The following is a 24,962-nucleotide window of genomic DNA, read 5'->3' as shown; positions in this document are numbered from 1 at the left end:
GGTTTATGCCTAATTCTGTGACTTTATTAACAATGCCTGAGTGGGGTGTTGTATCAAATTCTTTAGCCAAGTCAAGGTAGACAGTATACACCATTTTGCCCTTGCCCATTTTATTGATGAACTTCTCAAAAAAGTCCACCAGGTTTAGTAGGTATGACCTAGACATGATAAAACCAAACTGGTTCGGGTCCAGTGTCTGGGGGTTACCTATGTCACTGTTAAATTAATCATGTCCATGATAATTCTTTCCATGGCTTTGCAGATTAAACTAGTCAGACTAATGGGTCTGTAATTCCCAGGATCCACTGATGGTCTGCTCTTGTGCAAATGGATAATTGTTGTAATCCTCCATTTGCATGACACAAAGGTTCATCAGACACTATGGTTGAAAAGTGACTCCAGTTTCTCTGATAGGTCACATTTCAGACTGTTTAAGAGGCATACTGAGATATTATTGAGGCTGTGTTTTTGACTTTAAAGAGCTCATTTTGGATGTGCTCCCTACTGATAGTTTGTGAGGTTATGTTTGATGCAATTTCCTGAGTTGGTGGTTGTAGGAGAGTGGGGGATGAAGTTGGAGCTGAATTTGTCAGACAGTAGATTTGCTATATCTTCCAGCTCCATGGATGTGGATCCATATACAACCAGTTTGCCACACTGTTGTGTATTGCCTTTATGGTTTCAGACATAGCTAAAGAAAGCCTTATGGATGTTCTTGGCCTGAGAAGCTATCTTAACCTCAAATATTTTTTTTGTCTTAAATTGCCTTTTTAGTTATCTGTTCAGTTTGATGAAAGGGTTTTTTATCTTTTGGGATGTTGCCCTTCGCCAGTTCATAGATTGTTACCAGACTAGTAATCAATAGGGCCCTTGCAAGCCTAGCTGGGCTCTCAAATCCAACTGGATTTCAAGTATCATGGGCTTTTATATGGTGTGGGCATGCTAGTAGGAAGGTAACTAAGGGACTTGTGGGGGGTTAGTGCAAACTAATATCTTCCGCAAAATCTAACTTGCATATTGTAAAAAATGGCTCTAACTCAAACCCTAGTAGTGTGCCTCATCAGCATATTAGCATTCTCTGCTATCAACCATACCTTCCAAGTAATTGTAATTAATAGCACTACAAACCCATACTCACTACATCAACAGTTACTAAGTCTGTCAATCACCACAGCACCCACACTGTACCAGCAAACCTTAGATTACTTTCAGTTACAGGTATCTTAAATCTAAGTATGTTACCCTATGAAATCCAATAAAACTAAAGTACTAATGCATCTGGCTACATAAATTCCTTCATAAACTTTCCCCCCAAAAAATCAGTGGAGGCATTCATCCAAAGCGTGGGCCCACACAACAGCAAAAACCCCACATTAACAGCGCAGTATTAAATGAACCATTCTCAATTCCTCCTCTATCCTCCAATTCCAACCTTCTCTTCCTAAATGTCAGTCTTAGAACTATATGCAATAAAATCCAAGACATACATACTTGTATTGCCACATATTCCCCAGATGTAATCATAGATATGGAAATGTGGCTGAAAAAAGAAATAAATGACAACCTCACCTAGTTTCAGTATAATTAGGCTTGACATGAAAAAAAAACTGGGCAGGTGGCATAGCCATCATCTATAACAATTCCTGTAAGTATAACAGCACATGCCCAGGAGATACCACAGTTTAATAATGCAGAACTCATCATATCACATCTCAAAATCAATAATAGGAAAATGCTTTGTTTAGCAGCCATATATATTCCACCAGGTAAAAATATTACCACTGTTGAAAATATCCTAAAATGGATATCCCACCATATACAATATGAAACTATAATACTAGGAGACCTAAATAAAGACTGGCACATTATTAATAGCAACACCCCATCTGATTTCATAAACCTGTATGGCTTTACGCAGTTAATTATAGTAGTTACTAGAGTCCACAAAAGTTCATGTAGGCAATCAATCTTAGACTGAATTCTTACTAATAAATCCAACAAAATTAGGGTAGACGGTAGCCTTCCAGAGAGCATAAGTGACCATCAACCTACTTACTCTTACTTGCTTACCTCTTAGAAGTTACAATATCCAATATAAAAATATAATTTACAATCATATTTGTAACTCAAAAAACTTTGACAAACACACATTTAACAAATTCTTAAGATAATATAACTGGAAAATATTAAAATCTATGCCCTTAGACTTTGCTGACTCACACTTCAATGAGATATTGCTAAAAATTCTCAATAACCACACCCCAGTATGTACTAAAAGAGTCAAAAAAGGAAACTAAGAAATTAATGCTACAAATGTGAAAAACACTGGACAAAGTGTCTCAAAAATAGAACACCAAATACATTTCAACTTTTCAGGCAACTAAGGAATAGGACCAAATATTAAGTAAAACATGACAAGCAAATATATTATAACATCCTCCAAAATAAACATCAGAACAACCCAAAACTCTTATGGACATCCATAAACAAACTTTTGCATCCAGACCAAATTACCACCCCAACCTACAAATAACAAAAATACTGATTCAAGTCCCATACAGCTGAACCGCTATTTTATACAGACTATGTTGTCCCTCATAAACATTAATATTTCCACTACCCTCTCAGTACTGCAGCCTCTGCTAAATATCCTCAGCTATTTGACTTCAGCCCAGTACCTACCTCCACCATTAAAGAAAAACTCCTACATAAGCTAAAGCCAACCAGCCTACCTGCTGACCAACTACCCTTAGGCTACTTAAAATGGCTGCAGATGCAATTGCTTTACCAGTCTCTGTATTGATAAATAGACATATATATATATATCCAAACATGTGTTGCTTTCATCTGTAAAAATCCATTATTATACCTTTACACAATCTACAGAGTTTAATAACTACAGGTCCATTGCAATCCTCTCTTCCCAATCAAAAATACTTGGAAAATGTATTCATGTGCAGCTTCTACATGACCTAAATTCAAATAATTATCTCTTTGAAACACACCATGGTTTTAAACGCCACCTTAGCACAACAACCTTCCTCCTTCACTTCACCAACACTATAAACCAGCATAGGAGCGTTGATAACCTAGGGTCAACTGTGTTCCTAGACTTACCCAAAGCTTTCTATATTGTATCAAACCAACATTTATTCGCTGAACTCTCACTATCGGTCTCTCTCTGTCCTCCTTTAAATGGTTCCTTAGTTATCTATCTGGAAGGTAACAAGCAGTCAGATGGAGGCAGGACCTCCCTTCCTCTCTTCCAGTTACCATGGGTGTCCCTCAGGGCTTTATACCAGGAGCTCTATGTTTTAATATTTTTATAAACAAGCCCCACACTGTCATGCACCAAGCAAATATAGTACAATATGCAAATTTTTCAAATTTAATATGTACTGCCTCCACAATATCCAGACTACAAGAAATCACCCAAATTTCTTTCTCTTCAATCAAAACCTGGCCAAAAGATTCAAACCTACTTTTTAATCCCAATAAAACAAAGTTGATGCTCTTCATGTCAAAACATTATCTCCATAAACAAACAAACAAACAAAAAAAATAATACTAAAATTGAGGTAGTACCACAGACTGAACTACTGGGCATTATTATAGATGACCATCTTAAATTCGATCAACATATTCTTCAAACAATTAAAAAGACCCACCAGAAACTTAACTCCTTTTACAAGGCAACACACTACCTTACAGACCCAGCAAGAAAAACTGTAGCCTCATCCTCTTTGCTTCCATCCCTCTTATAACGCCTCACCGATCCTTACAAACCTAAGCTCTACAATAAAATTCAAGCTAGCCTCCTGTTATAACAAAGTAGCTAAATTTGCTACCAACACTGCACACTGAGTTCACCATTATTAAGCCTTAAAGCAGCTAAACTGCCTAGAGTTTAGCAACTAGATAACACACTCTCAGCAAACTATGGCATATAAACTGATATGATTTCCTGAACAATGCCCTGCAGTAAAAAACATATTATTTCCCTACACCCCCCACAAGGGACCTCCGTTCTGGTGATGAATTTCTACTGAGCACTACTGAAGCAAATCATTCATTGGGGCACTCACTATACTCCTGTTACATGTCCTCTGAACACCATCCCTACACAAGTAAAAATGATTAACAATCCCCCATCTCAAACAATACCATACCCAGCCCTGGTAATGCTCATGTTCATCACCAGGTTGAGATCTCTAGTGAAAGCACAGACTTCTTTTTGCTTATCACAAACTTTTTGCCCTTCTTTACTTGAATCATTGCACCTTTAACAACTTTCCCTCCTGCACTTGATTTAATACATCCCTTTTCACCCCCAAACACACTTCTCATCTTGCTCTTTTTCTAACCACCCCCATCCACCTCTCTTATGTATCTCCTGTATACCCAAGTTATAAAACTTCTAGATACACCAATTAGGAACAGGCAGCCTAGATGGAAACAATCCTGTACCATGCTCTCTGTCAAATGATATTACCACTGCTTTCTTTTTTGTTTGTGTCTTTTGGCTTTTCCCGGTTAGGGGTCGCCACAGCGGAACTCCGGTCTGCTAATGATTGGTAGTTGATTTTTACGTGCCGAGTTACCAGCCCTGACGCACAACCTTCAACGAAGGTATGCCCATTCATGCATGTCTCCATGCAGAAGACGCTCTAGCTGACAATTGAACTGGACAGCGTCTTACTGTGAGGCGACAATGCTACCGCAGCACCACCACCGTGGGTTCACTGCTTTATTATATTATACTAATATCTTCTTTCCCCTCCTACATTATTTTATAACTTACTTCAATATATCTCTCTAACACCTTACAAACCTATACGATATTAAAAGTCTCCCTTTCTACAAAATTTTATAACTAACTTCATTACATATCTTAAACTCTGTACAAACCTTTCTTTACTGAAATGAAAGAACACGACTTCTTTACAATAATTTTCCCTTCTGCAGAAACAATACATTTACTTTTACAAGATTTTATAGCTGGCACAATTGTATAGACTTATAGTTGTTGTACTGTATATTTTACTCCATATAAATGCCTATAATTATTTGTGTTGTTCATTGAGAAATGTAACTGTTGTTTTTCTAAGAACTGTTTGAAATTTACTTGTTAATATAAATGTACTATGATGGAACTTTTCTCCCTGGCCATTGCTGAAAATGTGCTCTGCCCAGTCAGACCTTCCCGGTCAACAAAGACAAATAAATGAATAAATAAATAATACTTTTCCTATCAATGGCCTCTGTCCATAAGGGACAAGGGGAACCAGACTGGGGGTAAATTTATGATTTCCCATCCAGTTGTCAAGTTTTCATTTGAATAGGGTCAGAGATGAACTCTGTTTATATATATATATATATCTATCTATATATATATATATATATATATATCTATATATATATATATATATATGTATATATATATATATATATATATATCTATATCTATCTATATATATATATATATATATATATATATATATATATATATATAAATAAATAAATAAATATACATATATATATATATATATATATATATATATATGGGATCCAGACACATGCTCAACTAGCATATGTCCGAATCACAAAACATCGAACACACATACACGAAAGCTCTTAACATCGACAAGTGCTTCAGTGTATGTGTGCCTGTTTCGTATATCGGACTACAGTGTGGGTAAGGGAAAATTCCCTTTTCCCCACTGTAGTGTGATCTTGGAGTGAGAATAATAAAGTAAGGGGTGTGTGGGGGGTGCAGGGGGATGCAGAAATGTAGATTTTTTTTTTGAACTACACATACATGGAAGCACTTTTCGATGTTAAGCGTTTTCGTGTATGTGTGTTTGATGTTTTGTGATTCGGACATATGCTAGTCGAGCATGTGTCCTAGGCATATACATATATACACATATATATATATATATATATATATATATATATATATATATATATATATATATATATGTATAAGAACCTATTCTATAGTGCAGGGATCCTTTGGGGCACATATCTGTCTCTCCATGTTCTGTTTATGTCACAAACGAAGTTCAGATCCCAGGATCTAGTGTTTCTAATGCTGTTTGTTTTACACATGTGCAACAGATCCATCAGGGATGAGTCTGAAGAAGCCCTGTAAGCCAGGCAAAGACCCCTCTCTGCAGCCTGTAGGAGATTGAATACAAAACAGAGCCTTTAGATAATTAGTGCAGGATAGGGTATTCATGCCTTGAACTCTCCTGGTGAGAAACCTTTGTGGGCGTTACAACTGTTGGAAGTATCTGGTTAGGCACATGCAAAGAGGGACATTGCACTCAATGACAGGTCTAATAAGGGATTTGTGGAGTGGTACGATAACTTCCTTGGACCTGGATGCCATAGACTGATTTTCTTACTATCGTAGCTATGTGTTGGTCAAAGGCTAAATTGCTGTACACATATGTTCCTAGATCCCTTACTACTGAGTCAACTCTGTTTTTTTTTTTAGCAATGGATTAGTTAACTTGCGTTAACAGTTTCCCAAAGAGCAGTATAATGTTTTTGCCACTGAGTTGTAGGACATGTCTTTGGCACTAGTCATTTGTCTGTGTTAAACCCTCTTACAAGATGTTGGTGTCTTGGGGGAATCTGTAATAGATCCCAGTTTACAGTCATCTGCAAACCTGATGAGCCACAAGAATTGAATGTTAGCCTTGACTACTGTGAAGTAGATGCCAAACAGAAGAGGGCCCAGTACAGAATCATGGAGTACTCCTCTGTTGACTGGTCTCTTGCTGGAAGTGATCTCACCAATCCTGACTTCTTGGGTCCTGTCTGTGAGCCAGCCAGCTACAAATGTAGCAAGCAATTGCTACAGTTTATACCCTGCACAGAGCTAGCTGATAAAAATATAAACAAAAGTTTATTTTACTTTTACTGTAGCAAACTGCTTGCTATATGTTACAGTTTAAACCGCACATGGAGTACTACAGTGCTCGGGTTTGACTGCAACTGCAATACTGCTTTTAAAAAACGATATGCATAAAGAGCAATCAGAATGATGGAAGGATCCAATGGTGGATCCGATCATGCCTTTAACACTTGGTGTCCAGTGCAGTTGCCCACTCTGCCCAGCCCTCTCTAGGCTATTGCTTGGTAACCATGCAATGTCCTTCCATTGTTTCTTTTTAAATTGTCTGCCTAGTTTCTCTTCCCAGTCTTTTCTAATTTCCTCTGAAATTCTTCATGTTATGCATTATTTTGTATGTCATACTGATTATCCCTTTTTTTAACAGCAGCTTCTGTTCTAGACTCTGAAAAACTCTACCACAGCTGGTCTTTCATTTGGAACTCCCCATCCCATTCTTTTTGCCAATACTCTGATATTAATTCCTGGTAGGGAAGGCAGTCTTTTACCTACAGTCCAAATATCTGCTTGGCTTCATTCCACTTTGCCTTTTCTTGTCTAGTTATTTTTCTGAATATATTGGGTTCTTTGCAAATTTTCTCCAGCAAACGCAGCCCCCTCTTGCTTATTTTCTATACCCCTGCTTGCAACTATCCCTATTTTTATATTCTTATACTGAACATACAAGGTGGTCTGCATAAAGTAGATGATGCTAGGTTGCTGTCTATAGTGAAAAGAAGTGAATGGGCTATTCTTATAGCACCAGTGCAGAAATAAGACAGGTCTAGTGATGGCTGTATGTGCAGACAGTTCAGAACTACACGTTATCTCCTGCTAATACTGAAAGTCATTTTTACATGTGTGATGGGGGAATCAGTTCTTGAGAATTACCATGGCACAGACATAAAAGAGACGTGTGAAAAGTTATTAACGGATAATATGCAGAAAGGCATTGTTTAGCTATGTGCACAACCTCAAAGGCAATACACAATTGTGTGCAGAGCTCATTGTAAATGGATCCACCTATACTGAGTCAAAAGATATAGCAAACCTAGTGGCAGACAAATTCAGCTCCAACTTTACCCCTCTCTCCCCCTCAACCTTCCCTCAAGAAATATCATCAAATATAACTTCCCCTGCTATCACCAGGGAACAAGTCCATAATGCTCTTTCTAAGGCTAAGTACACTCCATCAGTGGGCCCAGACAGTATCCAAGGATGTCTGCTAAATAGCATAAAACATGACCTATCAGGGCCTCTGGAATTACTATTTAACTGTAGCCTCTAAACAGGCTTTGCACCTCATGAATGGTGAACAGCAACAGTCATTCCGCTGCACAAAGGTGGGCCATCTACAGACCATGGAAGCTACAGACCCATAAGTCTCTCTAGCCTCATATGCAGAGCCATGGAAAAAAATATCATGGAAATTATCAATAAGACATAGGAAACCTACAGATGCTTGACCCAACCAGTCTGGTTTCATCAAGGGCAGGTCATGCCTACTAAACCCGGTGGACTTCTTTGAAAAGGTCTCCAAAGTAATGGATGAGGGCAAAATGGTTTACAGTGCCTACCTTGACCTGACCAAGGCATCTGACACAATCCTCCACTGGGAATTGTTGACAAACTTAAGAGGTTAGGTACAAAGCCTTATGTCACCTGATAGATAGCCAGCTGTCTGGCAGACAGGACCCAGGAAGTTAAAACTGGTAGTCCACCTCTAAAAAGAGGCCAGTCACAAGTGGAGCCCCTCAGGGACCAGACCTGGGACCACTACTTTTTAGTATTTACTTCACTGAAGTCAAAGCCAAAATCATTGGTCTCTGGCTGATTAAATTTACAGATGATTGCAAATTAGCAGCTGCCATTGAATCTCCCACTGACACAAATGTTCTCCAGGAAGAACTGACACAGACAAACAACTGGTGCCAGAGCCAAGGGCTAAAACTAAATGCCAAGAAATGTGTAATAGTATCCTTTGGGAAGTCATCTACCCCTAGAAACTATCATATTGACAACACACCCCTAAGAGTTGACCTAGTAGTCAGGAACTTGGGAACACACATAGACATTAATGTAGACTTTATAATAAAATACCACCAAGACCACTGATCCAAGAAGTAAGCAAATTTAATGAAACACTTAAAGTCTCAACTTACACAGCCTTCCAAGAGTAAAAACATTGCAAAATACTGTTTGCTTATATACAGCATATTGCACAAAACCATTAATAAATTAAGCATACAATTCAAATCGCATATTTCCAATTACATTCCTTGTTGAGTTCCTGAAGCTCCAAAGTACCATACTTTAAAATCAGCAGGGTTTCTTTTTTTAAGAGTTTGTTTTTTAAAGACACACATTCACCTATGCCAATATGCAATTTTTCCAAGACACAACCCCTAAGAGAATCAGAGTTATAGTTGTGTGCTGTCAATTCAGAAGCAGTTGGTACTTTTAATGTGCCTGGGACTGGTAATTTGGCTACTCTTGAAGCGGCTGTTCAGGGTCTGGCCATGGCTATGGCTTGGGAGTGCTTTATGGGGGAACGAGAACGTCATCTTGTGAACCCTTTTCAAACTTTGGGCTCCTTTACTGTGACTGCTTTATCAGCAGAGGCTGTACATCTGAGGGAGAAGCTGGAGAATCTGTTGCAGAAGGAGGCTAGTATACATATTAATATTCTTTGCTTTCAGTGGTATGTACAGCTGAACATTACCCCGAGAGGTCTGCGAACATACAAAGCACCTGCAATCCCCTTTGAGGAGGGGAATGCTGAGGATATGGCCTTTTGAAAAAGATGGGTGCAGGCAGCTTCACCAGGGCTCCACTGAATCCATCCTAATTGAGAGGAATGAGTTAAAGAAGCGAAGGCTTAAAGAAGAAATCAGAATGGTGAGTGTTGAACTTGATAAACTTTTACCATCTGTTAAACTGACTAGTATGCTGGAAGAAATGAATGGCAGACTTGTGGACTTTGAAGAATTACTAGTAGAGCGTAAAAGCCATAAAATTAACAGAGACATTAAGGATTACAGTCTTGATAAAGCATTTCTTTGGAAAAGAAAAAAATAACAGATCTTTTTCATCTAGAAGCAGAAGCAATAATGCCAGTAATGATGTCAGCTGGGGCAAAAATGTTTCTGCTTCTTCCTCAGTTTCTTTTGCTGCTTCTGAAGAGGGGCATTTGAGTGCTGCAGCTGAGGGGAGTGTGGAACAGTTTCCAGCTTTGCCTAAAGCACAAAATCCAAAAGACATGCGGAACGATTTTCGGAGTTCCAGTTCTGTTAGAACAGACTTTAACAACAGAAAATGGGGCCGCAGTGAATGGGGCCAGCAAAAAAACTATAACAAGAAGTGGCAGCACAACAAGAAAAACTGGTACTAATGTAGTTTGTGATAATTTATGTCTTAAATTTGTCCAAACATGAAATTTCTGATGTGGTTATGTCTATATTATGTCTTGGTCTCAAATTTATACCAACTGCCTTACAGAGATTACATGTACTTAAAAGTGAAATATTTTCTTTTAGTAGGAAACTGCATTTAATGTACTACTTTAAACAGGAGGGGGGCTTGTGTTTAATGACTGTTATGAAAGGAGTGATGAGGATTCTTTTTATTCATGCCTGTCATCTCAGGAAGATTTGTTTGAGAATGATTTTAATGCCTATTGCCAACTGAATACTGATGCTATCTCTGTTAAAAGCTCTTTTATTCCACCTTTTCCAAATAATACCTTGCAAGGATTTTTGCTACTCTTAATTTTGAGGTTGAAAAAATTTACTGGTCCTGTATAGACAGTAAGTCTAACATATGTTTTAAGTTAACTAAGCAGCAATGGCTAGCGCTATGGGAATTTGGTAATGATAGAAGATGGGTGGTTAAACCATCTGACAAGGGCAACCAGATAGTAATCATGCACTTCACACAATACTTAGAGATGTGTTATAAACATTTGAATAATGTTGAAATTCATAGAAAACGTGATGTTTCTGATTACTTTGAAGCTATTACGCAGTACCAGCTTTTGTTAGACAAAGGCCTAAGGCTGGGGTATTTCACCTGTAAGGATGTGGAAAAGAAGTTTGGAGTGGAAAACTGCTCTATGGCAGTTTTTTACTGCTTACATAAAACACACAAAAGTTTAACTAACCTTAGTGGTCGACCTATAGTATCTGCACAGAGGTATTTTTTGAAGAATATAAGTGTGTTGTTACATGAACATCTTAAAAAATGTTATGAGTACAGCCTCCTATATCAGGGACAGTCAGGACTTTTTGAACAAAATAAAGGGTAAAGTTTGGAATATGGACATGTTTTGGCTCTGTTTGGATGTCGAAAGTCTATATACTAATATTAAGCATGAAATAGGAACACAGGCCTTGTTCTGTTTTTTGGGGGACTCTCCTATGTCTCATTTTTTGATAGATTTAGTTATGTTTTGTTTAAAAAAACATTTTTTTATGTTCAATGGAGACATTTTCCAGCAGTTGCAGCGCACTGCCATGGGGGTGGCTTTCGCCCCTATGTATGCCAATTTAGTCATGGCTAAACTTGAAGATGATTTTATTTACAGACATGCTTTTTTCAGATCTAAAGTTATTTTATATTTTATATTTATTGATGATCTTATTTTTTTATGTCAAGGAAGTCAGATAAAGGCTCTTGGGTTTGTTAATGACTTACAAGCTAATACTATGGGCTTAAGCTTTGATAATATGCAGCTTGGCCCACAAGTGAATTTTTTGGATATAAGCCTAGATGGATTTATTACTAGTCTCCATAGGACATTTGAACATAGAAATGTATTTTTATATGGGAATAGTTGTCACCCCAAACATTTGGTCAAGGTACTGCCCAATAATTAATTCTTACGAATTCATAGGCTATGTAGCCTTGATATGAGCTTTGATATAGAGATAGCTGAAGCAGAAAAAATGTTTATTAGAAGAGGTTATGATGTCCAGCTGGTCATGGAAGCTAAACAAAAAATATGGACATGAGGTATTCTGTTAACTCTCAGAGAGATTCTCATTATGTCCATACTAGTGGAAAATATAATGTTTGTATTGGTGGAAATCAATCTACCAATGCAGCTGTGAACAATGGAGAGCAGAAGAAAGATTTCTTAGTGACAACTAATGTTATAACTGAGGAAATAGTTAAAAAAGCACGTAGCTTGTGGCCTATGCTCCTAAGGGATAAAATTTTGAACTCTATGCTACCTGATTTTATGAGTATTGCATATAAAAGAGCTAGGAATGTGTCAGGCATTCTGGTACATAATCAATTTTGTTTACCAGATGTTAATGTCAGTCAGAGCTTAAGCATAAATAAAGGCACTGTTCCATGTGATGATTGTTCCTTCTATCAATATGTAGTTAGCTCTTTTCCCTATATTAATGGCATCAAGTTTACAACTAGGCATGAATACAGTTGTAATACGGAGAGGTTAGTGTATGTGCTGAGATGTGGATGTAAGACATTTTATATAGGGGAAACTTACAAGAGTTTTAGGGTCCGGTTGCAGGAACATATTAGGGACATAAAAAATTAGAGAGTCCCCTTAGGAGTAATTTTTTGACAGCACACAACTCTTACCCTGAATCTCTTAGGGGTTGTGTCTTGGAAAAATTGCAAGTTGGCATAGGTGAATGTGTGTCTTTAAAAAACAAACTCTTAAAAAAGGAAACCCTGCTGATTTTAAAGTATGATACTTTGGAGCCTCAGGGACTCAACAAAGAATGTAATTGGAATTATGTGATTTGAATTGTATGCTTAACTGATTAATTGTTTTGTGCAATATGCTGTATATAAGCAAACAGTATTTTGTAGTGTTTTTACTCTTGGAAGGCTGTGTAAGCCAAGGTGCTAAGTGTTTCATTAAATTCGCTTACTTCTTGGATCAGTGGTCTTGGTGGTATTTTATTATTTTATATATGTTTTGTTTTTTTTAAGTTGTATTTGCTATTAATTTAGACTTTGTCCATCGTGTATCTACAGTAATGAGGAAATCATTCTATGTTGTGCAACTTATAAACAAAGGTATGACATCTAGATCCAGATAAATTATTGTTCCACTATATTCAGCATTCATCAAACCTATCATCAAGTACATTGCCCCATTTAGCATGCACCTAACCAGGCATATCCAACAACTGGAACATTCACAGAGGTTCCTCACTAAAAGAAATCAGGCCTCAAGTAACATGTCGTATGCAGACAGCCTCAAGGCCCTATCCCTGTATTATGTCTCTTATAGACTATTGAGGGGAGATTACACCTGGCATGCAAGGCATTGTCAGACCCCATTCTGGTGGACCTCTTGAATATCTACAAAACAAACAGTACCAGAATTATCTGTTCGAAAGAAATGAACCTTGCCTGTGATATAAATAGGACCTGCTGGAGAGACAGATATGTCTTCCAGAGACTAACCCTTCTCTGGAGCAAGTTTCCCATCAATGTGAAGCAGAGTTCCTCCCTAACCCAGTTCAAATGTAGCTTGGTCAATTGGATGGGGAACAGGAAATTCATCCCTGGTTTGGCACCTATGTCTCTAACGCAAACAGGTAACCTGTAATGGTTCATCACCCAGCCCCCTGCTTACACTTATCAAGGGTAGCAGAACTTGTCATAGATTTGGCATGCATGGCTAAGCTTAAAGAGGCCCTTGTGGTCATTAGCCTAGTAAACAGCTATGAACCTATGAAGAATTATTCTAGTTGATGTTGATTTCTGAATGGCATCTACAACTGTTATCTGCCACCAAACATTGGATTATGAGCTGAAAAGTATTCCTAATGCACAGTGTTGCCTTGTGACAGGAAAGAATAGTCATGGAGATCTAGAAATGTAAGCACGGCCCTAGACATGACAAAAACAATGAGCTCAGAGCAAAGAGAAGCACACATCAAGTTTTCAAAATTTCATATCACAGCTATGTAACTGACATTCATAGGATAAGGAAGATAATGGGTTATGGGTATGTAGGTCACATAAATGTCATAACCGAAGTCACATGTAAGACTGGCAAACTACTTCTAAACATTTATACAGATTGCTATTACAGCAGTGCATTAAAATGAGTATGAATGGAAACAGACTAAGGGCTGGATTCATGAATGCCTACAATGAATGTATATGATTTGTATTCAGGATCATCCCTACCACATTTTTTGTGCTGTCTATTCACTCAGAAAGATTAGACCAGGTGTAGATGTATTCTGCACATTCTGGTAACCTTTAAGAATAATCCTTGATATTTAAGGTCGCAAGAAAATCAGTATAAAACATAAAATTAGGAAGAAGAAAGTGAGAGTTATGCTTGTGTTGTCTATTAACTCAGAATGCTGTGCATGTACTGTACACTTAGTGTAGGTGTTAATGAATCCAGCCCTTAAACTGTGGATAGACCTTCAAGAACCCAACAGAACTAATTACAATGGACAAGGAATGTACCTCTTTTAATTCATCTTTGCCTGATAACTTGTTTGTGATATTTCATCTTTTGTAACTGGTGCTGGTCTTTTATCACATAATATCCAAGATGATGTAGAGACCCAGAGTAGTTGCTTCAAGACTATAGATTAAAGCTGAGTTCAACTATGCTTAAGTTGATAGAGGCTATAAACTGCAGCTGAATGTAACTAGACCCAGGGAGGCACAGGCTGTAGATTAAAGATGAGTGTAACTATGCCTAGCTAGACAGAGGCTACAGATTAGAGCAGAGTACAATTATGCTTAAGTAGACAAAGGTTATAGATTTGAGTTGAGTGTAACTATGCTTATGTAAACACAAGTCATAGATTAGAGCTGAGTGTAACTATGCCCAGGTAGGCCAAAGCTACAGATTAAGGTTGTGTTTAAGTATGCTCAAGTAGACAAAAGATATGGATTAAAGTTGAGTATAACAATGCCCATGTAGACAGAAAAGCCTGTGGTCTGGTCTGGAAAGTAAAGTAATATAACTAGTATTTATACAGAATAAAGTTTATGTTAACTGGTAATCACAAACCATTACTAGTTATTTTCAGTCCATGCAATAAGGTACGTAGAAGACTACAGACCAGTTACAGTGGTAGCCTCTGCTCCTCGGGGACACCTATATGACACCAAATATAAGGAAATAAAGCAACCTAGTATTACTGATGCATTATTGTCTGCTATATGAAAAGCTCGAAGCATCAACAGTTGGGGGTGCAAAGGTTGTGTATTTTAATTGGCTCTATAATGAACCGATCTCCACAATTCTGAGCTTTGAAAATACCAAAAATAATGCCCAAAACAGAAAAGGGTGAAAAATTAAATTTTACACATTTTCCAACCCCACTCACACCAGACTTATATGTGTGTATATATATATATATATATATATATATATATATATATATATATATAAGGTTTACTATCACATGTTCATTCATCTTTTAGATGAAAGAACCATGTGCAAAAACCAGATAGCAGAGCCATTAGGGTGATTACCGGAATGCCGAAGCTGACAAGAGCAAATGGCCACTGTTGTCAGCTCCAACATTGCGGTGCAAATTGCACTATAGTGGGGATAGGGAGATGTACCCTTACTCTCACTGTAGTGCGATCTCGGAGTTTATATATATAAGTAGGGGGGGGGGGCACAGCCCCCCACATGGTGGGTGCAGGGGGGCTTGCCCCCTGCAAAAAACAGTTGTAGTATGTATATTTCAGTGTAGTCGACATTTTCGAAATTCGACTGCACTGAAATGCTCGGTTTGACATTTACACTGTTCATTGTACAGATTTCCGAACATTTGGTTCGGACATCTGTACATTTGAACAATGTCATGCCGAACACGTGATAGTAAATCTATATATAATATAAATATTTATATAGATATATATATATATATATATATATATATATATATATATATATATATATATATATGTGTGTGTGTGTGTGTGTGTGTGTGTGTGTGTGTGTGTGTGTGTGCATGAACTCAATGGTTCCACCAACTTGAAGAAGAGAGAACCCTCTGAAATGAAGTGACTGTCTGCTGGCATACAGACAGAAATCATACCTGCAGTGATTTTGAATGTAAAACAGCAAATGACATTGTATTTCTTGGCATCAATTTCTGTGGGTTACTGAGACTCAAGGAATTTTACTTTTGTTACTTATGACAAATGTAGTCATGCAAAACAAACTAGGAATGATTCCATCTATTAAATGTGTGTGATTGAGCTGTAACAGAATGGAAAAATAAAGAATTATTACAGCCTATATTGCTGAAAAAAACAGCAGCTGTCTGTACACCAGTAAGGTAAACTATGTGACTCAAGAACAGGAATTCAGGCCTTATGCTGGACACAAACCATAAAGGATGCCTGTGAACAATAAATGTAAAATCCCTTGTGTCGTTTGTCCATTCAGGATGAAGTAGACAAACATGCATGGGTTTTGTTCAAGCAGCTTTATTATGTACAAACACATCAAGATTGAGGCAAATAATTTTAACTTAAATAAACTTCTAAACAGATTGACTATTTCTCTCATACATGCTCTCTCTCTCTCTGGCTGCACTCTCAAAATGCCACTGAAGCTAGCATGTGCTGGCTATTTATATGCAGGTGCTGGCTATTTATATGCACATGCTGACCTTGGAAATGCTTCTTAATGGTACAACACACATACATATTCTACATCTTCCTTCTTTGAGAAATAAGTCATACTTCATTGGCAACATGGATTGACATGCAATAAATACAAGATACTTTGACATGCAATTATACAGAACTAAATACGTATAGACAATTATGTCCAGGTTGCTGTGTATTTCACACTAGCTCTGGAGATGTGACCAAATCATGTGACATAGAATTAAGAATTAAGTCTAGCTACTGGGACTATCTCTGCTAAAGCAAGAGGTTCTCCTGTTTGATTCTCGGCGTGGCTTGGGAGTGCCTTCTGTGTGGAGTCTGCATGTCCTCCCCACAGTTGGGTAGCATTCGAAAGACATGCGTGTGTAAATGGGCGTGCCTTCATTGAAGGTTGGGCGTCGAGCTGGCGCCTCAACGTTTCATAAAAAAAATCTACTGCCAATCATTAGCGGACCGGAGTTCCGCTGTGGCGACCCCTTACCGGGAAAAAGCTGAAAGACAAACAACAACAACTGGGACTGTCTCTGCTAAATGTTCAAGCTTAGGGACATCAGTAACATCATCAGGAATGGAAGTAGAAGTTAAGACACGTTCTGCAACAGGAACATTGTCTGGATTGCTCTGAGATCTAGAGTCTGTATCATAGGAACAATGCTGTGATATCGGTTCTTATACTGTAAGAAGATGTCTGCAATGTCTCCTGTACTCCACACCCTCTGATTTCATAAAATGGGATCTTTGCTCAGTACATATACCTGTTACTTGACCAATCCAGTCGAAACCTTTCGCCGTTTGTATCCTCACCATCTCTCCTTCTTTCAATGGACAAAGAAATCTGCTCGATTTATCATAACTGGACTTCTGGAAAGAATGCTTTCTGAATAGTTGGGCTTTGATTGCTCTGTTGTTCTTAGCTTTAGGCCTCAACAAACTGGAACTGATAGGCAAGATTTTCTGGTTTGCCTAGATAGAAGTCTTTGAGCAGGCGAGCCAAATATATTATCATGGGGGATGTTTCTGAGATTAAGTAAATTCAAAAAGACATTGGTATTATCATGCTTTGACTTCTCTAGTAATTGCTTTGCACTCTGTACTGCACGTTCAGCAAGGCCATTTGATTGTGGGTATTCAGAACTATCAACAAGTCCCATTCTTTTGCAAATTTCTAAAACAACTGACTAGTAAATTGTGTACCATTATCAGAGAAAAGCTTATGTGGACTGCCATGGACTGAGAAATGACGTTTCACCTTAGTAATAACAGTAGTAGATGTTAGGTTAGGCAACAAATCAATCTCAAACCAGTTTGAATAAGAGTTGACCAAGACTAATACTGATTGTTTCACTCGGATATATCAGTGGCTACTGTTGACCAAGATAGTTCAGGAACTTGACTTAGCTGCAGTGGCTCTTTCTGCAGATGTTGCATACTGAACAAGATGAAAGTACTTTGTCAATGTCGTTTGCTAGAGAAGGCCAAAATGATAGTCCTCTCGCCCTTCTTTTGGTAGATTCAGACCCTGGGTGACCACGATGCAAAATCTGGATATATTCATGCTGTAAGGAAGCAGGGACAACAACTTTAGGATGTTTGAACATAATGTCATCTCATCTCTGTAAGGAAAATAAGGCTGTACTTCAGGCAGTACACTGGATTGCTTTAACGGCCATCCTACCTGGATGTAGTGGTTGAGCGTTTGCAAAACAGGATCAGTCTTTGTATGATCTCTCAGCTCATCAAGTCTTGTGGTCAAAGAATTACGCACTTCCATGACGTTGAAGTCAAAATTCTCTTTATCAAGCTGTTCTGTTGTATTTCTGGGTGGTCTGGATAAGGTGTCAGCCGGATAAAGAAGTTTGCCTTTTGTGTAGACCATTTTGAAGTTGCAATTTTGTAATCAGAGCATCATTCTTTGTAGTCTTGCTGGAGTTGTACACATAGGCTTCTTTAAAATAGAGACTAGAAGTTGATGATCACTTTCAGTCTGGATAGCTCGGCCATAAATATAATCATGAAACTTTGAACATACAAATTGCCAAAAGTTCCTTCTCGATCTAAGCATACTGCATTTCAGTTTGGGTAAGAGTTCTAGATGCATAGGCTACTGGTCTGCCCTCTTGAAGAAGAACCGCACCAAAACAAAACTTTAATGCATTACAGGAAAAGTTGACTGGTTTATTGACATCATAGCACCTTAGTGTAGGTGGACTGGCAGTTTTCTGCTTAAGATCATCACATGCTCTCTGGTGCTGTTCTAGCCATGACCATGCAACATTTTTGTGCATCAGTTCTCTTAAAGGCACTGTCCGTTCACTGAAATCTGGTATAAACTTGCCCAAATAGTTAACAATGCCAGGAAAACGCTGTACAGCTTGAACATTATCTGGTGCTGAGATCTCAAGAATAGCTGCTTGCTTGGACAGGTCTGTTCGTAACTCAGTACTATTAAACAAATGACCGACATGTGACTTCTGGTACTCTGAATTTATACTTCAGAGGATTTAGCTTTAAGTTCACTTCACGTGCTCTGTCTTGAACTTTCTTGAGGTTTCTGTCATGCTCTGCTTCACCGTTGCCCTCCGACTAATAAATCCTCTACTATTATGGCACAGGGATAACCTGAAAAGATCTGTTCCATTGCATGTTGGAAGACTTCACATGCAGAATTTATTCCAAATGGTGTCCTGAGAAATCTATATCATCTAAATGAGGTACTGAATGTAGTCAGTAGTGAAGATTTATGATCAAGCATCACTTGCCAATATGAACTCTGTGCATCCAAGACAGAAACCACAGTGGCATTCGATATTAGGGCTGCGACTTCCTCAACCGTTTGCATGGGATGTTGTGATCTTTTCAATACCCTATTCAAATCTCTTGGGTTGATGCATATTCTGATTTCCTCTGAGCTTTTTTTGTGAGTTGCTACCACAGACGGCACCCATTCAGTTGGTTCTGTAACTAGACAAATCACACCAACTTTCAAAGTCTATAAGAGAAATATTTATAATCTGCCTCTGTTTGGGGACTTTTGTCCTCCCCCCTATTATTTTAAACTTTGCTCAGATTTCTTGTGCTAAGAGGTTGAGAGGTATGGAGGCATGGTATGTAATGCCCTAGTTGCTGATTATTTGGTGCATTTTAAGGGGGACAGGGGTTCTGCATTCTTGAGTGTGTCCTCCTTTGTATAACATGCCTCTTTAATGTGGAATTATTCAGATGAATTTTACTTCTGCAGAGATTGTGTTTACTGACTGATACTGGTGGATTGTAATGGCAGAAGTCTGAGTGGCCTTTATGGTTAAAATGTTCTAAAATGGGCAGTTTTGTCATTACTGGGTCATACATTTTGTTTCATTGCTTACTGGAAAAATGTTCAAACCTACAAATTTAAAACAAACTCTAACAAATGGAAATGTTTTCAGTGTGCAACTAGCTGTCTTTTGTTTATCAAATGGCATACTGTGTTGTAGAATCTGAAAGCAGTGTTGGTAGCATAATTGCCTTTGGTGCAGAAGGCTGTGGGTTCTACTCCCACACCATGTATCTGCAGTGCTGATATTGCAGTGCCCATATGAGTGTTGATTCTTTGGTGCATTATAAGGGGGGGGGGTAGGGGTTCTACACTCCTGAGTATGTCCTCCTTTGTATGAGATGCCTAGTGACTATGAACTTGCTGGTTTGTTAGTGATTTCCTATCTAATATTACCAGCTTACCAATTTTTTCATGTAATATAGGCAATTAATTCTTCAAAGGCAGCAGGCACTGAATTTGTAGATAAAACATTGAGATGTAAAGTTGTTTGCCAGTAGCAACCTTTTCATTAGTTACAGATTTCTTTAATGTGGAATTATTCAGATGATTGTACTTTTGCAGAGATTATGCGTTTTGAGTTAATATTGGTGGATTGCAATAACAGAAGTCTTGAGTGACCTTTTATGGTTGAAATTTTCTGAAATGGGTAGTTATTGGTTCATACATTTTGTTTCATTGCTTATTAAAAGAATCCCTGGGATTCATGAAGCTTGGCGCAAGGACAGTTTTAGCCTTGCACCAAGCATCCTCATTACAGATGGTGCAGCAGCGCCATATGAATATTTATGAGGGTGCGCCGCCACACCCTTGACATGCACAGGAAATGTGTGCGAGTGCAGGGGGTGTGCACAGGTGCTCTACGGACGTGTAAACATGCCCAGACAGTTGCACAAACTACTATGCTTACTATTAGAGCCTGCCTCTAATAGTAAGCCAGTAATTCAGTGTCCATGGATACCGAAATGTATGCTAAGCATACAAGAGTGTCCACGAACAGTAAAATAAAATCGAGGTAGTAAACACACAAGCATGTAGTGGAATGTTGAGCCCCGTCCCTAGAACTTTCACAATTAGGTTCCCCGTGTCCCGATATTACATTTGTATTGCTGCAATATCGAAAGAGTAAGCAAAGCGCAGCGTGTTTGCACGTTGCTGCCCTCTGCCGAACGTAGCTTACACATCAAAATTATTCAAATAGAGAAAAACATGCGGAATCAATGTAAACATCAATAGTGTTGTAGTTAGAGGATCCTCCTAACAAACAGGCATTCACAGTTCAAGTCCAGCTATAGCACATATCATTTTCCATGTGGAATGAATGTCGTTTTGCTGTAAAACCAACATAATAACATGTAAATGTGAACTTGAGTATCGCATGAGATGTTTAACTAAATTTCATTCAATTAAAGTGGTACTGTCATAATGAATAAGGCACTAGTAAGCAGGTGTAAGCACAAATAAGCAGCAGTAAACATATATAAGTACCAGTAAGCAAGTCTGAGTGCGCTTGCACGGGTGTAAACAGTGCCCAGCATAGGAAATGTATATACGTATGTACAGATATACAATATATATATATATATATATATATATATATATATATATATATATATATATATATATATATATATATATATATATATACATATATATATATATATATATATATATATATATATATATATGAAGAATAAATGTCGTAACAATAAAGCATACAAAAGGAATGAGAAGGGAATCAACAGCAACCCCAGTATTATATAGTGCTGTCAGCGTATGTCATATCAAGCTGGGCAGGAGTGAGCAAAGCACTGCTACTCAAACCACAGGCAGGATATTACCAGTGGGAGTAACATTGTTGATCTGCTAAGTCTACTTTGCAATCAGAGGGTAGTCCCTGGTGGGACTACCCAAAAATTGATAGGATGATTGGCCATCCCACCATTACACAAGCAAGGGCAGGTATGTTCAAGGACTAAATGGTGGCAGAGCCTGATAATACATGGGTTGGGACAACATACGTGTAGGGCCCCTAACGCTCGGGAGAGGGCAATGTGTGGATGTGTGTCATGGCTGCAATAGCAGCTGGACAATGGATGGTATGCATGTATGTTGAACTCGGGTGGGATGGAGGAACTATGGGTATGAAATTATGGATCCAGGTGTGTCAGGGTTGGATGGGCTGGTTCTAATTGGACCGCCTCGTGGAGGTCAGCGAGTTCATTATAAGTATATATGCATACACACATGCATACATCTATATGTAGAAGTACATTCCCTGTAACACATTCATTTAAGGAAAAAACCTCCACAAGGATACTGCTGTTGTAAAAGAGGTCTTTATTAAAACAAAGTTAAAATCCAGAAGCCAGTTAAAGCCAGATAAAAAGATGTTAGCGCTTTCGGGTGTTACCCTTCTTCAGACAAATTGTAATTATCCTAGGACTACATTTATTCATTCCATTTGCAGATATAAATAACATGAATGCACCCTTACAAACCTCGACAGTAAATAGAATAATAGGTTGTGCATAAGAGGAAAGGGATGAAATTGCTAAAACGCAGAAGTGTGTACAATGTCCGAAGTCAGTGCTGTGCTGAAAAAATCAAATGTGAGGACTTTCTCACACATGGAATCATTCCTGTGATCTGCCTGCTACAGCAACGCCAATTACTAAACCAGTCTATTTGTAAAAGAAATCTGCCGAACACGTACATAATTAGCTCTCATGTGGAACATTTGCGTTACCACATAGTCATACTTATTAATTTATTGTAGTGTCATGTTAACGGAGTAAGGATGTAGTGAAGTATAGAGTCTAATCTTGAAATAAAGACATGGGTGTCCCATGTGGGACAACCCAAAAATGGCGAATAGTGTCCTATTGGTTACTCATGTCACCAATGTTTGTGGACTAAAAGTTTGGGATTTCTGAGGATACGTGGAGTGAGTCAACTGATGGGATGGGTATACAGGAATAGGGAGTGGCCAGTGTGTAGTGGTGTGGATACACCGTGAATCCAACTGGAGAATGGATGACTGCAGTGTTAGTGAGGTGTTGGGGTGGGTGTTTGGGGAACTAGGAGTCATGGGTATATGGGTATATATGCAAATGAAGCAGCACAGCAATAGTGCATTGGTTAGAGCATCCGCCTAATGAACAGACATTCCTGTTCTGAATCTCATTGCAGCACATACCATTTTCCATCGGTAATCTGTATATGAACATATTACGACATCTGTCCTCTGTATAAACTGCAAAATAACAATTAAAAGTGAACTGGAGTGAAGTGTCAGTGTCATAATGAATAAGGCACTAGTAAGCAGGTTTAAGCATATATAAACACCAGTAAGCGTGTGTAAGTGTGTTTGCGGGGGGTATGCATTGCTTTTCAGACAAACATATGTGTGTGTGTGTGTGCATAGATATATATAGATATACAGCTATGATAGGAAACAGCACACAAGAATGACATATGTTCACAGGCTATGCCAATGGAAGTGAGGGGCCCAAGCAAGAAACATGAAACACATAGCATGACCTTCCACCCCCCCCCCCCCCAAGCCGGACACAGGAAATATACACACAAACCCACAAACAATGTAAATAGTCCACTGCTCCCCAGACCACAGACAGGATACAACCGGGGGAAGTACACAGTATACCCGTGAAATCTAATCTTGGAACACAGACAGGAGTGCCCCTTGTGGGATGCCCCAAAAACTGACATAAGACCAAAGGAAGGTGATACGCTGACCATTTTAGGTGGGGTGTGTACATACCCGGAATACAAGGGTGGGAAAGCCTGATGACCCATGGGTCGAGACAATGTATGACATGGGTCCTGTGAAGTGGAGAGTGGGCAGTGTGTAGTGGTGTGTTCAGACCCGACCAGGACCCAGAGTAAGGATGGGTGCTATAGAGGAGGTGCAGGTGGGGGAATTATGGGTAGCTAGTTATGGGTCAAGGTGTGCAGGTGTTGGCTGATGTGGACCTATATGGACAGCCCCAGGGATGTAAGCAAAAGTGTTCATTGGGCAGAGGCATTTCCCAATGAGCAGCCACACTCGCTACGAGTCCCACTGCAGCAAAGTGCAATCTACATGGCAAGGAACAGAATAACCAGATGTAGATGTATATATGTAGAGGTATGTGTGTGTATATCTACCCATAGTGACATAGAGATATGCCTCTCCCTCTCCGTAGTACAAATGTATACATACAGAGACAGAATACATATACATACCCACATATAGATATATACATATGCAGACACCCATAGACCCATATGTTGTTAGATATATATAGACAGCAATATATAAATATATACATGTATGCATACATATACAGATATATATGTATATAGTAATGTGTATATATATATATATATATATATATATATATATATATATATATATATATACACATGTATATATATATATATATATATATATATATATGTGTGTGTGTGTGTGTGTGTGTGTGTGTTTGTGTGTGACTGTAAATATACACATGTATATAGCTACGATATGATAAAGCAGTTACAAATTACACATGTTCACAGGCCGTGCACATGGGGATGAGGGGTCCAATCAACAAACGTGTAACACAAAGTATCAACCCCCCCCCAGCTAGTCTGGTGAGACATACAGACACACAATAAAAGTAAACACACCACTGCTTCCCAGACCACTGGCAGGATACTACCAGTGGGAGAGACCTACCAGGTCTAATCTTGAAATGAAGACATCAATGTCCCTTGTGGGACACCTCAAAAATTACTGATCATCGGAGTCAGTCCCTGTAATGATTCATCAAACCATGCTGTAGACGTACACGGACCAGTAGGTTGTGCAAGCCTGATTACCCATGGGTCGACACAACATACGACATGTGTCCCGACATGCAGAGAGTGGGCAGTGTGTAGTGGTGTGTTTATACCCCACCTGCACCCACAGTAAGGATGAGTGCTATAGAGGAGGGGCAGGTGGGAGAACTATGGGTATGCAATTATGGGCCTAGGCGTACAGGTGTTGGCTGGCGCAGTGGTATTAGGACCACCCCGGGGATGTAAGTAATGTTCTGAAATGGGCATAGCTTA

The sequence above is a fragment of the Protopterus annectens genome, chromosome 13.part0 (genome assembly GCF_019279795.1).
Source record: "Protopterus annectens isolate FY-2018-M chromosome 13.part0, PAN1.0, whole genome shotgun sequence".
Taxonomy (NCBI): Eukaryota; Metazoa; Chordata; order Ceratodontiformes; family Protopteridae; genus Protopterus; species Protopterus annectens.
Note: the sequence above shows the minus strand (reverse complement) of the source record.